Source organism: Somniosus microcephalus, chromosome 5 (genome assembly GCF_052327205.1).
Source record: "Somniosus microcephalus isolate GS21.2 chromosome 5, FLI_Smic_1.0, whole genome shotgun sequence".
Lineage (NCBI taxonomy): Eukaryota > Metazoa > Chordata > Chondrichthyes > Squaliformes > Somniosidae > Somniosus > Somniosus microcephalus.
In genome coordinates this window covers 194332512-194348251 of record NC_140991.1, presented here as the reverse complement: position 1 = coordinate 194348251, position 15740 = coordinate 194332512, and positions in this window count along the sequence as shown.

Sequence of the window (15740 nt, the reverse complement as noted above, 5' to 3'; positions counted from 1 at the left end):
CTGTGGTGAAATCACAGACTCAACACTCGTAAAACTCACACGGAGGCGGGTTCACGGCGGGTTTCTGACTCGACGTCAATCATTACGACCTTAACACTTGACCCGCCTCCTGAGTGGCGGCAAAATCGCAGCCTGTATTCCACCACCCTATTTTATCCTCCCAATTTTTCTCTCCTCCAGAATAATTTTTTTCACAAACCAAGTTGAATTGCCTGACCTCCCCTCACTGCTTTCCAATGGCAACACAGCTGAGGTCAGTAACAACTGAATCTGCATGGAACCATTCCACCTTTCCATGTTACGATACATTGCCAATTTCACAGCCTTTTGCCACTGGAGTTTATTATTACCTTAAAGCAATGTTTTAACATATATCAGGAAAGTAGAGGAAAAATCTAAATTTTGCATTTCAAAACTGCTGACACAATATTCAGTTCTTTAAGTAATACAAGTTTTAGATTTTTTAATTTCAAACACCCGGTATCATCTGTAGGGGGTGGCGTGTGGTGGTGTTGTTTGGCGCGTACGCCCAGTCAGTTATGCCGCTGACTGTTTATGAGCGTTTCGAATCGCTCCCATGCCCCTGGGTTCTAGACACCGGATTAAGGTACAGGCGGCAATACAGAAAAGACTTGAGTAGACAGGTGGTTTGGATGTAAGCAAAACTCAAGGTTTTATTAAACAGAAAATTAACACAGTCTTATGAGAAGTTACCAGGATGTAAAATTACAGGCATATACAAATAACTATACTTATACAGGGAATGAGGAACACACGGCACATCGAGGGAAAACAACTATCTTAACAATCCCCTTACCCTTATCCCACCCCCTATGCCTAACTAGATTAAGCTGAGGGGCCAGAATTTATGCTCACCAATCAAAAGGGTCTGCTAGACTCAAAACAATGGTTGAGTTCGGGGTTCGCTCTTGGTGCTCTCTGGAGCCTGCCGTCGTCACGTGGTCTCCGGGTGCTGCAAGGGCGTTGTCCAGGTTCGAGTACCTCAAAGTTAAAGTCTCTGTTTGGGTACTTTACCTTGCAGGGATGATGGTTCCTCTTCCTCGGCCGACAGTTTGAGTTTATATGAAGATAGTCGCAGGTTGGCTGAGACTGAAGGCCCGATGATTCGAAGCCTACCCTCAGTTCGTCTCCTCAGTTGGTCTTCCTCAGTCGGTCTTCCTCAGGTGGTCTTGCCTCCTCGCCTCGTCGCGTCCCACCTCGCCTGGCCTGAATTGTCCGTGTCCGCCCGATGCAGTGCTTGGGTGATTTCCAGATGGAGTGGGGAAAGGCACGGGCAAAGGCCAGGGGGTAAGCGCGGGACGGGGAAAGAGCAATAGCCACGAGGGCGAGGAGGAGAAGAGCAGAGCAGAGAGAGCAATTGCTACCTGGGGTCTTCAATTATACTCTTTTCGAAAACCCTTATCTGCGCGCCAAATCAGGTTAGCTCTTTGTCTTAATCTTGGCGGGCTATTTTAAATAATGGTAGCAATCTATACTAACTGTTTTTAGATGGCCGGTAATCGCATCTACCGGCCCGATAATTGACTTGTTTTGTTAGGAATGTTCCTTGATGGGCCTGTCCAGCCTCGATGGCTTCCTTAATCTGTTGCCGATTATTTATGTAAACTGCTTGATGGCCTTAACTGTAGGCCTAACTGGGTTTAGATTTGTCTCCAGTTTGATCTAATACATAATTCAAAGTCCTGTCTGGTTTGATAATACAAAGCCTCTCTTCACAGAAACTGCAGCTTTGGTTTCGATTTCTCCACAAGCTGCCTGCGTCACAGAGTCCCAGTTTTAAAATCTCACAGGCTTTCTGCCGTGAGGCACGGACGCCATCTTGGGTACCCTTTTTGATTTAAAATGTCCACGCAGGGTCCTTTTTATTAATAAATAATCTTCGGGGAAATGCAGAAATTTTGCAAATCTTACACTCCCCCCTGTGATACCAAAACTTGCTTGAAGTATCATACTTTTAAGGTGAGCAAAATTTTTCTGACCCTCCACAGTCAACCTTCCCCTGTAATTACCTATCTAATGTACCCACGGCACATGCACATCCCATTCCGTGAAAATGTAGTGTACATAAGCATACATAGAATAAAATTACAGACTTTACACACATCCAAGCATGGAGGGGGTCCAACACCCCTGCACCACTTGGTACACATATCTTTATTAAACCGCGTCGCAAAAAACAAAAGAAAAACCTTTATTAAAAATAAAAAACGCAAAGAAACAATCCTTTAATCAAAAATACAGGGAAAAAGACTTAAACCGGCGAATCTCCCTCCACCTTCACATAATGTTCCTTCCAGATCCTCTGGTTTCGGAATTCTGACCACTGACCTTTTCCCTTACACTGAATACAAACTAAATACAACACTATCCCTAACTGGCAAACCACGAGAATGTGGGAAGCCAGTCTGATCCACGAAGGGACCTCTATGTTATTGAAAATGTCCCACCAGGGTGAAATCACAATATCCAATATCTTAGTCCCTATCTCTATTGTTTTCTGTTCGAGAGTGTAAAAATGTTTCTGCGAAACTATAACGGCTTTGAGTATTTTGGTAAGGTGTTCGGGGAGAGGGGGAATTTTGTAGCCAAAGTGTGCTACGTACTTTTGCAAATTCGTAAAATTCTCCTTCACAGTGAGGTGAACAGTGGAGGGTTCAGGAATGGGGACAATTCACTCCTGGGCCACTTGAACCTCTGCCTCGGGTTTGAAACAGAAACTGCTGTCACTAACCGGACACCAGCTATGCTGTCCGTGCTGGTAGTGGGACGGCCGGTGGTGACTCAATATGTCCCAGCTCCTATATATGCTACCTGCAGGGGAACATGGCCTTGCGCCATTGCCTCCATGGTACAATTTATAGGCTTCACGTCAGCAGCTCTGAACACACACTGCAGTTTCGAATAGGCATTCAAGTGCTGGGGACACAGGATTATGTGTGCTCCCTGGCTCCGGCACCCTGAGAGGTCAGTACCTGTCATAGCGTGCTCCCACTTAATGACGTAAGGCGGGACCGCTGTGAAATGAATGTGTGCACCCCCATGAATGACTCCAATCTTCTCCACCCTGTATACCGGTGCAGGTCGGGCTGTCCTACCCATGACCGGCATCCTAACTACTACTCCCATGATTGTGTGGTTGGACCGCCCGCAATCCACGGGGACTGGGTAGGCTTCGGAGGCTAGCCGGAGTTGGCACAGGCTCAATGCATTCTCAAAAGGGTGGAGGGCTGCGAGGTGCTTGTTGCTAATCCAGGAGGGGACCAAACCCTGTTTTAAATCCTCCAGATTACTGCGGCCCTCGCCCAGTAACCACACCCCGTATAACACGCACACCTCATTCTGCGCAGCCTGGTCAGAAGCATTTCTGTCCTCCCTCATGAGAGCATTTACCGTCTTTGCGTGCTTTTCCAACTTGGCTATGATCTCCTTTAAATGGACCGCCATGGCCTGGTCCTCATGCAACTCCGAGCCCACTACCTTGTTCTCATCCAGTAATATTTTCTTTAACTGTTTTTAAACCGTTTATCTGGGTCTGCAGCTCTATGTCATCTAAACTGTTGATGACAGAGGACCCAGTATTAAATGCAGTAAAAACATCATTCCATACTCCCCTTCTTTGCCTCCCTGCATTACCCAAAAATTATCTGTGTGTGGTGTACAGTTCAGTCTTGTCCACGTGGGCAAAATCGAACTCGTAAAACTTCTTGAACATGTCCTTTAATAGGGCCTGGTATAGCTGCTCTGTTTCTTTGGGGCACCACTCCGGTAAATGTACCTCGGTGAGATTTAAAATCACGGAGGCTACCGCGTAGTGTACCCCCTGGTGCAGCATCTGATTGGTGGGGACTAGTACTAACCCATTCCCTGGTCCCTTGGTGGCGGTGGGGCAACCTTCCCTGGATAACCTCGCCGCCTGCGCCGTGGGCAGGGGCTTACGGGGGCAGGTTACCAGCTCAGTGGCATTGACTGGGATCGGGGAGAATGGGACTGCGCACACCTTCCGGCTGGCATCCCACCTCATCCCCTTCCCGGTGTCGTGCCACTGCCGGTGGAAAACAATGGATATGCCTGCGCGGCAGACCTTCTCTGACCCCCACATACAGATATAAATCCCTTGATCCGGTTCCCACCACTTGTCCCAACAGACGCTTAGTCCTCCATGAGTCCTGGTAATCGTCCGATGGGTGTTGTTTCCAAACCGTTCCCACTCGACTTCGGGGTTCCTCATGTCCTTGCTCAACTTTCTGAGCCACCACCACCTATCCAGTGGAATGTGTCCTTTACACGTCAAACATATTTGCTTTCCAACGGTGACGCTGACCCTCGTGGTAACGACTCGTACCCTAGGGAACAGGAGGGAGGCTTCCCCGTACGTGAATCCGGTTTGGCTGGAGTACTGAGATGAATTGGACCCCAGCCATCCTGGCCACCTTCCCTCGTGGACGTAAACGGCGGTCTCCTCCGCATCCCATTCACCGCTCCCATTGATCGCTAGGGGCACTCTGTCTCCCGAACACCCGTAGATGTGGGAGCCTTGGACGTCGCCCCGTCTCTCTGCGCTCATCCCAATCAGGGCGAATAGGATCACGATCCTTTCCATCCCAAAAGTCTTTCTGCAAAAAGATGTAAAAACATGCAGCCAGGTCCCCAAGAGATTCTCTGGCTTGGTGAAGCATGGTCAGGTCCCGCGACCTCGACCCAAATATACACTCTTAACAGACTACTTAACTTAAAACTACCCATCACCTTATTTAACTTAAATCAAAACCACCCAAACTTAAGCTAAATAATTAAACTTTCCTTAAACTAAACTTAAACTAAAACTATATACATCCTCCGCCCGTCTCCGGGCGGCCAGGCTAATCCCTGGTCGGACTGCGGCTCGCCGCTACCCCTGGCGTGACCGCACTGTCCCTCACTGTTGGTCCCTCGCAGCCCGTGGCTGCTGGCTGAGGACCTGTGCCCTTGGACCTCTCCCTGACCCGAGGGGCGGCCCTTGGTAACTGGAGGGCTGGTGACAATGGCTTTCTCGGCTGGTGCGTCCATGGGGACCTTCTAGGGGCTTTGACGGGTGGAGCTTTCTTGGCCGATCGGCCTTTTACCCGAACCGCTGCTCCCCCAAGCTTGACCCCTCCCAAACCTGGGCTGGGGGCAGGTAACTCTTCGCAGCCTGCTGCTGCGAGCTGAGAGTCTCCGCCCCCAGGTCCCATGGCTGGGTTAGGGGCGGGGTTTTCGCCCTTAGGTCCCTCCCCCTCGTCTGGGTCCCAGAAGAGTGGGGGAGTGTCCCAATCGATGGGCAGGATGGTCCCTCCCTTCAAGCAAGCCTGTGTGGAGTTTGCACATTCTCCCCGTGTTTGCGTGGGTTTTCTCCGGGCGCTCCGGTTTCCTCCCACAGTCCAAAGATGTGCGGGTTAGGTTGATTGGCTATGATAAATTGACCCTTAGTGTTAGGGGGGATTAAATACGTGGGGTTACGGGGATAGGGTGGGATATGTGTTGGTGTAGGGGTTACGGGGATCGGGTGGGATATGTGTCGGTGCAGGCTCGATGGGCCGAAAATGGCCTCTATCTGCACTGTGGGGTTTCTGTGATTTTCTGTGAAGCCACAGCGCCTGCCTGTGCAGTCTGTGAACTCGCTCCTGCTGCAGGCCAACTACCTACTCGGGCATAGTTTCTTACCATGACCTGATCTCCTATCTCCCACTCGTGGTGCTTTCTCGGTTCGAGCAGCAATCGGTTACTCCGATGCTGCCTTCCCATGTTCCCAGCTGCCTGCTCATGGACCTGCTTCAGGTACTCAAAGAGGTTTCTGGCGAACCTGTCCCGGTTTACCTCCCTGAGCTGACCCTCCGTGAGCACCGGGGCTAGTATATGGGTGGGGGCCTGCATAACCCTGCCAGTCATTAGCTTGTACGGGGAATACCCCGTGCTCTTCGACTGGCTGGCCCGGATCCCCATCAAAACCAACGGTAGGACTTCGGCCCATTTACGGGGCGAGTCCACCGTTTCCTTTCTTAACTTTTCTTTCAGGGTCCGATTCATGCGTTCTACAATCCCCGATGACTTGGGGTTGTGTGCCACGTGCCATTTCCCTTCTATGCCTAGCAGCATCAGGGTGTTCTGCATTACCTGTCCAGTGAAGTGGTTCCCTTGGTCGGACTGCACGTACTGTGGTACTCCCCACCTCGAGAACACTTCCCGGACCAGGATCCTGGCAGTACCCAGAGCTGTGGCAGTTCTACAGGGAAAGGCCTCTACCCACTTGGTAAACACGTCCACCAGGACTAGGCAGTACTTATAGCCTCCCTGGGCGGTGGGCAGGGGCCCGATGTAGTTGACTTGTATCGACTGCCATGGTCCCTCTACCTTCCTGACGTGTCCCATAGGTACCTTCCTTTTGTGGGGGTCAGGGTTGTTCGCAGCGCACACAAGACAGCCTGCACAGAACTCACGGACATCGTCCCTGAGTCCCGGCCACCATCCTGCCTGTTCCACCCATTGCCAGGTGGTCTCAGGCCCGGGATGTTCCGCTCCTGGACCCTCGTGGGCCAGTTGAAGGAATTCCCTCTGGTGCTGCTGTGGCACAACCCACTGTTCCCCCCCGGAACAGCATGCCCTCTTTAAAGGAGAGGGTCGCTGTGCCGTACGGACCTTCCACTCCCTTTCCCTCAGCTACAGCGAGGACTGCTTTGAGGACGGTGTCTTGGGCTTGGACCGTCTTAAGGTCCGGGGCTAATGCTACCCCTACACTCCCTTGGGTCCCGTCCCTGCCTCTGACCGCCGCCATGGGTCTGGACCCAAATGGGTCCCAGAAAGTGCCTGTGCGGGCACCCTCCTTGGCGAGCAAGTCAGCCTGCTGGTTGCCTTGGCCGCGGGGTTCTGTGGAGGAATGGGCTTTCACCTTGTGGATGAAAACCTCCCCTTCCTCCCCCACTGCTGCCAGGATCTTTTCCAGCAGGGGTTTTACTGTGAGGGGTCTCCCGTCAGCGGAGGTATATCCACGGCGGGACCAGGTGGCTAGCTACTCCGTACACGAATTGCACGTGAACATGCTGTCCGAGCAAATCGTGTAGGGGGTGGGGAAGATTTTGGGGTGTGTAACAACGTACACCACCGCGGACAGTTCAGCCTGCTGGGCGCTCATGGTGCTGGGGAGCTTAATCGCCAGGGCAATGTTTGCCGCTGGGTCGTAAACTCCACACCCCGTGAGACGCTCGCCAGCAGATACCGTGCTGGAACCGTCTACACAGATTTCGCGGCCTGTGGGATGTATCCCGACCCGTAAACCTATGTTTACTTCCCAAACCCCTTCAATGGAACACCGGTGGGCTGTTCCAGGATATACCATGTTGGCTGCGAGCTTTGGCTCACAGAGACCCTTCACCTTCAGATCGATCTGTGAGAGGAGCAAGGTCCAGCGGGCAATGCGAGCACTGCTCACTGTTCCATCCTTGATCCTCCCGTCCAGAAGCATCTGGGTGGGTGTGTGATGGGTGAGGAGGGTGATGGGAGAGGTGCCTGTGAAGATCAATGATCTTTTCACAGCCCAATGTGTGGCCAAAAGATGCCGCTCACAATTGGAATAGCTCCTTTCCACATCTGTGAGTATCCTGGAGGGGTAGACCACCGGCCGCAGCCAGCCGTGCCGCTCTTGGAGCAGCACAGCACTCAGGCTGTCCCTGCTGGCTGCTACCTCCAGGAAAAACTCTTTCCCCCCATCTATGGCCCCTAAAGCTGGTGCGGTCTGTAAGTCTTTCTTGAGCCTGACAAATGCTGCCTGGCTGCATAGTCCTCAATAAAGTCTCTACAGTACCCGGTTAGCCCTAGAAACGACCTCACACCCGTTACTGTGTTAGGGACCGGTAGTTCTTGTACCGCCTCCCTCCTAGCCTTATCTATGGCCCTTTCTCCAGCGCGCACGGTCAGGCTGAGGAACTTCACCTCCTGCTGGCCGATCTGCACTTTCTTGGGGTTTACCTTGAAACCCTTCTGCCCTAGCAGCTCCAGCAGTTCGGCCAATAGTGAGCCATACTACTCTTTCGAATCAGTGAACAGGAGCAGGTCATTCACATATTGAACCAACTGTTGGGGCTGGCTAAAATCCTTCAAACTGTCGGCCATGCACTGATGGAAAATGCTGGGGCTGTTGTGGAAGCCCTGTGGCAAACAGTTCCATGTGTACTGTTGCCCTTTAAACGTAAAGGCAAACTTGTACTGAACCTCCCTCCTTACAGGGATGGACCAAAACCCATTTGAAATATCCAGCACCGTGAAAGTGATTGCGGATGCTGGAATACTCACGATGAGGTCGGCAACTGCTGCTACTGTGGGTGCGCAGGCTGGGATGTTACTATTGAGCACCCGATAGTCCACCGTGGCCCTCCAGGAATTGTCCAGCTTTCTGACCGGCCATAACGGAGAATTTACGTGGGTAGCTATCGGTCTCAGAACTCGCTGCTGCACTAATGAGGACATGGCTGCTTCCATGTCCAGTTCTGCTTCCCTGGGGAAGTTGTACTGTTTCTGTGGTCGGGCCATGGGATCCCCGTCTACGCTGACCTCAAACCCTGTGACCCTCCCGCAGTCGTGTTTGTGAGTGGCAAATGTGGCCAGGTGGGCCTGCACAAATGCCTGGAACTCCGGTGGGGTGTTACTGACCATGAACCCGAGGTTATAATCCTCTTTGGGCTTCATGGTGCAGAGGGTCCCCTTCCCTTCCTTTCCCGGGATTACTACGATCTCACCGTTCTTTACTCTACCCGCCCCCCAAAGGCAGTGATTCCGCAAATCCACTCGGATCCCGTGACCCACGATAAAGTCGGCCCCCAGGGCCCCTCTTCCGCCCTCCACGTCCCATTTCATCAGGACACACATCCACTTGGAGCAGAGCGGTCCTAACCGAATGGTGAACAGGATGGAAAACGAGCCGGCCTGTTCCCTACCCGTGAACCCCGATAGACTGTATGGGACCCCGCTGGAGAGAGATGAGGCAATGGGGTTAGCTGAGGAGACCACGGTGCATGATGCCCCCGTGTCTAACAGATAGGTCCTCATCACCTTCTCCACCTCCATCTCCAAAAGGGGTCTTTTCCACTCATCATACCGGAGAGAACACAGATAAACAGGCTGCACTGGCTCTAGTCACAGCTGTGGGTTGGATGGGGCGGACGGGGTGAGAGCACCGGTGGCGGCTGCTACTCACCCCTGGCCAGTCAGTAAGGACCTCATAGCGTCCAAAAGTGACTCGACCTCTGCGGAAGGGGTCCCTGCCCCCGCCTTTTGGGCTGGGGCTAAGGGCTGCTTTCCCTTGTTATCCTTCCAAGGGTTTTTGCACTCCTTCCACCAGTGACCATCCTTCCCACACCCGTAACAATTGGTCTTAGTGTTGGGGGTGTTACTCCCTTCCTGGTGCCACTCTTTCCTACCCGGTCCGGGTTTTATCTCATGCACCTTTCCCTTGGGTGGGTGTGCATCGGCTCCTCTACCGTTTTTGTGAGCCAGAGTGAGCTGCCTAATTACCGTGAGTTCTGTGGTCTGGGGATCTTTGGGGTCGAGCCAGGCTTCAGCCTTGGCCCGGACCTGTGGCAAGCTGTTCACCACCAGGCAACGGAGCCAATGGGCCAGGGAATCCCTGTTCAGGAACACTCAGTCCGGCGTCCCCGGGCAAGCCTTCCGGTACACCGGCCATAGCCGGTCCGCAAAAACCTGCGGGGTTTCCCCAGGGAGCTGGATCGTCTTCTCCATCCGCATGGCCTCCAGAACCGCATCTCTAAGCCCCTCGTACCCGCTCTGCCCCCTTTTACACTCGTCAGAGAGGGATTGGAGGAGATTACTCTCCAGGGAGAATAGCAGCATCTTGGCCTTCTCAGCATCATCGCAGTCGTTGACGCTGGCGGTCTGCTCTATTTCCCTGAAGTGGATCGAGGGGTCTCCCTTTGCGGAAAGCTTCGGGATATGGTTGACCATAACCCTGAGCTGTTGGGTGTTAAAGGGTAACATGAACTGGTGTTGGAGGGGTCCCTCATTGGCGGTTGGGCCGAACCTCCGATGCCGCGCTGGGCACATTGGTCCCGGCTCCGACCTCTCGTGCAGGGTTTGCTCTAACTCTGCCTCTGGCTCCACTCCGGGTTCCACCCCCCCTTGCTGCCAAACCTTCTGAAACTTGGCGCTACGGGTGGTGGCCGTGAGGTCTCCTCCCTCTCAACCGGGTCGTCCCTAAGCACTACTCGTGACGTTGGAACTGTCCTCCCCTCGTCCCCCATAAAATCTGCCTGGCCTGCCTTTGGGCTTATGAGGCATACCATGCCTTTTGCCTTCCGGAGGGCCCGGTTCAGATTTTCTATCCTCTTTCTACAGGGGCCATGGTCTGCCTCCTCAAACCCCTGTTCACTCGCTAGCTTGTGAGCGGCTTTTACCTCCTGCACTTTCTCTTCCTGTTCCCTAATCTGCCTTGCCAAGCGGGCGTTCTTCTCCCGCAACCTTAACTTGTTTCCCTTGGCCTCGGTGACTTGGCACCGTAGGTATTCCAACTGGGCCTTGTGTTCTCCCATTAAATGCACTCTCTCCTGGTTCAAAGCCTGCAAAGCTACTAATAACTTCTCCCCTGCGAGAGCCTTATCCTGGATCTCCAGGGCTGACTCCCTTAACTCGACTGCCTGTGCTGCAACGAGCCTGTCCAAAAGCTGGACCTGCTTTTTAAAGCACATCAGCCAAACTGCCTTCTCTAAGGACTTCTTGTGTTCCTTGCCCTCTGTCCACTTAGCTGCTGCATCTACCGGACACCCAGCCTTTAACAGAGTGGTGATCCACTTCTTAGTGATATTCACCTTGCTAAACACATAATCAGAAATCCTTTCCTCCATCATGGTTTGCTCATCCGAACCATTGTCTACTGTATCGCAACCCTGTTGCCGGTGTCCTGCCGCGGTCGCCATTTCTGTAGGGGGTGGCGTGTGGTGGTGTTGTTTGGCGCGTACGCCCAGTCAGTTATGCCGCTGACTGTTTATGAGCGGTTTGAATCGCTCCCACACCCCTGCGTTCCAGACACCGGACTTAGGTACAGGCAGCGATACAGAAAAGACTGGAGTAGACATGTGGTTTGGATGTAAGCAAAACTCAAGATTTTATTAAACAGAAAATTAACACAGTCTTATGAGAAGTTACCAGGATATAAAATTACAGGAAAATACAAATAACTATATACTTATACAGGGAATGGGGAACACACGGCACATCGAGGGAAAACAACTATCTTAACAATCCCCTTATCCTTATCCTACCCCCTATGCCTAACTAGATTAAGCTATGAGGGGCCAGAATTTATGCTCACCAATCAAAAGGGTCTGCTGGACTCAAAACAGCGGTGGGGTTCGGGGTTCGCTCTTGGTGCTCTCTGGAGCCTGCCGTCGTCACGTGGTCTCCGGGTGCTGCAAGGGCGTTGTCCAGGTTCGAGTACCCCAAAGTTAAAGTCTCTGTTTGGGTACTTTACCTTGCAGGGATGATGGTTCCTCTTCCTCGGCCGACAGTTTGAGTTTATATGAAGATAGTCGCAGGTTGGCTGAGACTGAAGGCCCGATGATTCGAAGCCTACCCTCAGTTGGTCTTCCTCCGTTCGTTTTCCTCAGCTGTCTTGCCTCCTCACCTCGTCGCGTCCCGCCTCGCCTGGCCTGAATTGTCCGTGTCCACCCGATGCAGTGCCTGGGCGATTTCCAGATGGAGTAGGGAAAGGCACGGGCAAAGGCCAGGGGGTAAGCGCGGGATGGGGAATGAGCGACAGTCACGAGGGCGAGGAGGAGAAGAGCAGAGAGAGCAATTGCTACCCGGGGCCTTCAATTATACTCTTTTCGAAAACCCTTATCTGCGCGCCAAATCAGGTTAGTTCTTTGTCTTAATCTTGGCGGGCTATTTTAAATAATGGTAGCAATCTATACTAACTGTTTTTAGATGGCCGGTAATCGCATCTACCGGCCCGATAATTGACTTGTTTTGTTAGGAATATTCCTTGATGGGCCTGTCCAGCCTCGATGGCTTCCTTAATCTGTTGCCGATTATTTATGTAAACTGCTTGATGGCCTTAACTATAGGCCTAACTGGGTTTAGATTTGTCTCCAATTTGACCTAATACATAATTCAAAGTCCTGTCTGGTTTGAAAATACAAAGTCTCTCTTCACAGAAACTGCAGCTTTGGTTTCGATTTCTCCACAAGCTGCCTGCGTCGCAGAGTCCCAGTTTTAAAATCTCACAGGCTTTCTGCCACGAGGCACAGACGCCATCTTGGGTACCCTTTTTGATTTAAAATGTCCACGCAGGGTCCCTTTTATTAATAATAACCTTCGGGGAAATGCAGAAATTTTGCAAATCTTATACATGTTAGCACAGTAACAAACAATACTTAAAACATTTAATGCTACTTCCAACTTGATAACCTTCTTGTAAAACTTTGGACCAAGAGAAAAAGCACAAACTAAACCAGGAGCAGCTTCTGTGTTTAACATTTACTAAGATGAATACTGTACTGCTCCTAGCGAAACAATCACACTCTCAATGTTAATGAATTTCCACTTGCAGAGTTATTTAAGCAAGACAGCTCATTTTTTTTGTCTGAAAAGCTTTAATTTATGCTTAATTTTTTAAATTGCATGTGCTGTTAGAATAATTGTTTTTTCTCAGGTGGCTCAACCTTTCATTAATCTTCACACACAAACGCTGTTTGCTAATTGGTATAAAGAATGAAAGTGTTTTCAAAAATCCTAAAAATGGTTTAATTTTGGTTCTCTTATCAAGGGGCAGATCAGTAACTTCAATTTTGTTTTAAGTCAGCCTTTTATGATGGTGCCTACTGAGATGGAAAATGAGCATCTCTTAACACACACACACAGCGTAAACATTAGCAGAAGAAAAAAATAAAAAGGGTGGACAGTGCCTTCTGTTTAGATGTTAAAAATACGAGTGGTAAGCTGATTTCCTCTCCTAGTCATCAAAGCTACTTTAAGTACAAAATTTAAATACCACCTTCATCAGCTGGTGAGCAAGTCAATAAGAATTAGACAGATATAAAAGCATTAATCATGGGGATAAAAATGTTTTTATGACACCTATTGGTTGACCAGGAGTGTCACATTTAATCATTCTTTTTCTTTTTAAGTTCAGTCATTCATGTTCCCATGTTCATTAAAAGGTTTCAGGTTTAGTTGCTGCATTGAGTATAGTTCACGCGGAATTACTAGAATAGATTATAGAGGACCGTAACAGAAAACTTAAATGCTTAGCTGTTATAGCGCTAAAAACATCATTCTAAATCTTTTTGCGCACTTAAATGCACTTCGTCATTTTTGAAATCCAGTCAAGCCTCATTGTAACAAACAGCATTCCCAAATATTTGTTCCCCTCTAGTCCTGAACAAAGATTCATTAGGATCTGGCATTTTCAATTCCATCCGTATGATGAACACTACTAAATAAACACCCACCGATAGATTGACATTCTGCAGCATTGTTCTTAATGGAACCTAGCTTCGTGTTAATAAAACTGCACTTTTGGTTCAAGCAGGAAATTAGCGGACCCATCAAAGATTCTTAAATACAGTCTCGGCACTAGTTCGTTATGGCAGAATGTTAAAATCATAAGAGAAGCCCACACCTTAAGGTGAACTCTGAATGACCAGCACTATTTTGTCAGTTGCTAGGAGACTGTAATCATTTCCTTGGGTACTACAGTAAATTTGCAATGAGACAATGTCTGCTTAAGTGCTTTTTAATAAATTTTCCATAATGAGAAGCAGAACTAGGGAATTCTAAGGCCCCAGTGCATGTGGTTGCATATTGCTTGATTGCTGTATTAACATTTCACTTAGTTCTGGTGTGCTGCAATCTGTAAAGTTAATTTTATAATTTCTTCCCTCTGCACCTTCCCACACAAGAACAAATTTGCACCAATTAGTTGCCTGCTGACACCTTGTGTGACAACTGGTTTGCCAGCTGCAACCACTAATAAAGCCAATAAATGAGATGCTACTGCCACAAAGAAACGATTAAGAATACTGTACTGGAAAGAAGACAAGAACATTGGGGACAGCTGCCTGTTCTATCTGCAGTGCAATAAATGTTTAATGTGCCACATCAGGTTTCCTTACGGAATTTTTTTTGATGGAGAATTCAGAATGACTACTGTACTTATTTGAGCACATGTACTCATGAAAGAAGTGGTGTGGTAACGCAAGCTGCACAGCAAAACCAGATCAAAACTCTGTCCAATAAGGGGATAGGTTGCATGCATTTGCTATGCAAGGATATTTAGCTTTTGTCAATATATCAATCATTGACCAGATTTTAAAAATATCTTGCTATCTACAAAACCAGGAAAATGGTTTTGAGCATTATTGATTTAAGAGAAATTGCATCAAGATTTTATGTGAGCCCAAATTTGACTTGCCATATTTTTCCTGAAGTTTTTTAAACGATTTGTGTAAAATGCATAGGCAGTTAGTGTATAAAAGAACAGAATTTGTGCATTATAAAAATTTCAGCTGCAATAAAAATAATCAAAAGGATGATTTCTTTATCATCATACGTGACTGTCATGGGGGTTTGGAAGTGATGACAACAGTTCTGATTGGAGAAACAAGGATGGAAACATGCATTGGAGAAATCATGATCAGTGTTCACTATTAGACTGGTTTTCTGCTGGTGTTTAATGGCAATGACCACAGAGACATAGAACTGGTAGAAAACATAGGAGATAAACTGAAACCACCAGTTGGCTTTAGCACTACTCATTTCCAGCCCTTCAGATAAGGGAAATAAACTACAAAATGTAATTGAAAAACATGTTGAGGAAATTCAAGATCAATGATTTGCCAGTAGAAAATTGTGCCGGTTTTCACTGGTCACTATCCGTATGACCAAGGTACATTGTGCTCACCTGCTGAGCTGAAATTATTTACAGGACAGGGGTCCAGATGCTGACAGAATGAACGTTCAGTGATGGAGGTACAGCCACATATAAAGATATGGGGTTGGGAGACAACATGCTACGCAAATAACAAAAATTTTCCGTCCTGGTATTTAGCTATACAGTAAATCCACCACCCTCTAAGTCTACCACCAATGGAACTGATCAAAAATGATTAGGTTAATGAAGGTAGGTTGACTTGAGGGACTACAGTCCTGGCATCTGTATTAGCTGAGATGAAGATCTAAATCTAATTTTTAAAAATTATTTACTGATCCATTTTATATAAGACCTGCACCGTACTGGAAGAGCAGGTAGGAATGTAATCTGCTTCTCTCCTCACTGTCGTATTTAAATGGCAACTCCCCTTCCTTATTCCCAACTTTGAATTCTTTCTAACTATAGTTCCATTTATTAGTCAAATACAGAAAGTAAATAGCTGTGATGCGGTATTTAGTTTAACAAAGGCATCATATAATAATTCGTACAGCCTATGGAGGTGAGGATGAGATAAGAACCAGCTGTTACTCTGTTAGCCACTGATTGTTTAATTGCAGGGAACTAGTTGTAACAAGCTGTTTCAGCAAAAACCTGCTCAAAACATTTGCTGATCTCAATTTCCCACTCTCCACAGCTAAATTAACAGCCTTGCCGGTCACTTGACAACTTGTGGCTAATGAACCAGTTCAGAGTGTGAAATGTGTATTATGGACAAGACCAGATTGGCCCAGTTTCTGGCATTGAGGGCAATAAAATCCAACTGAACCAA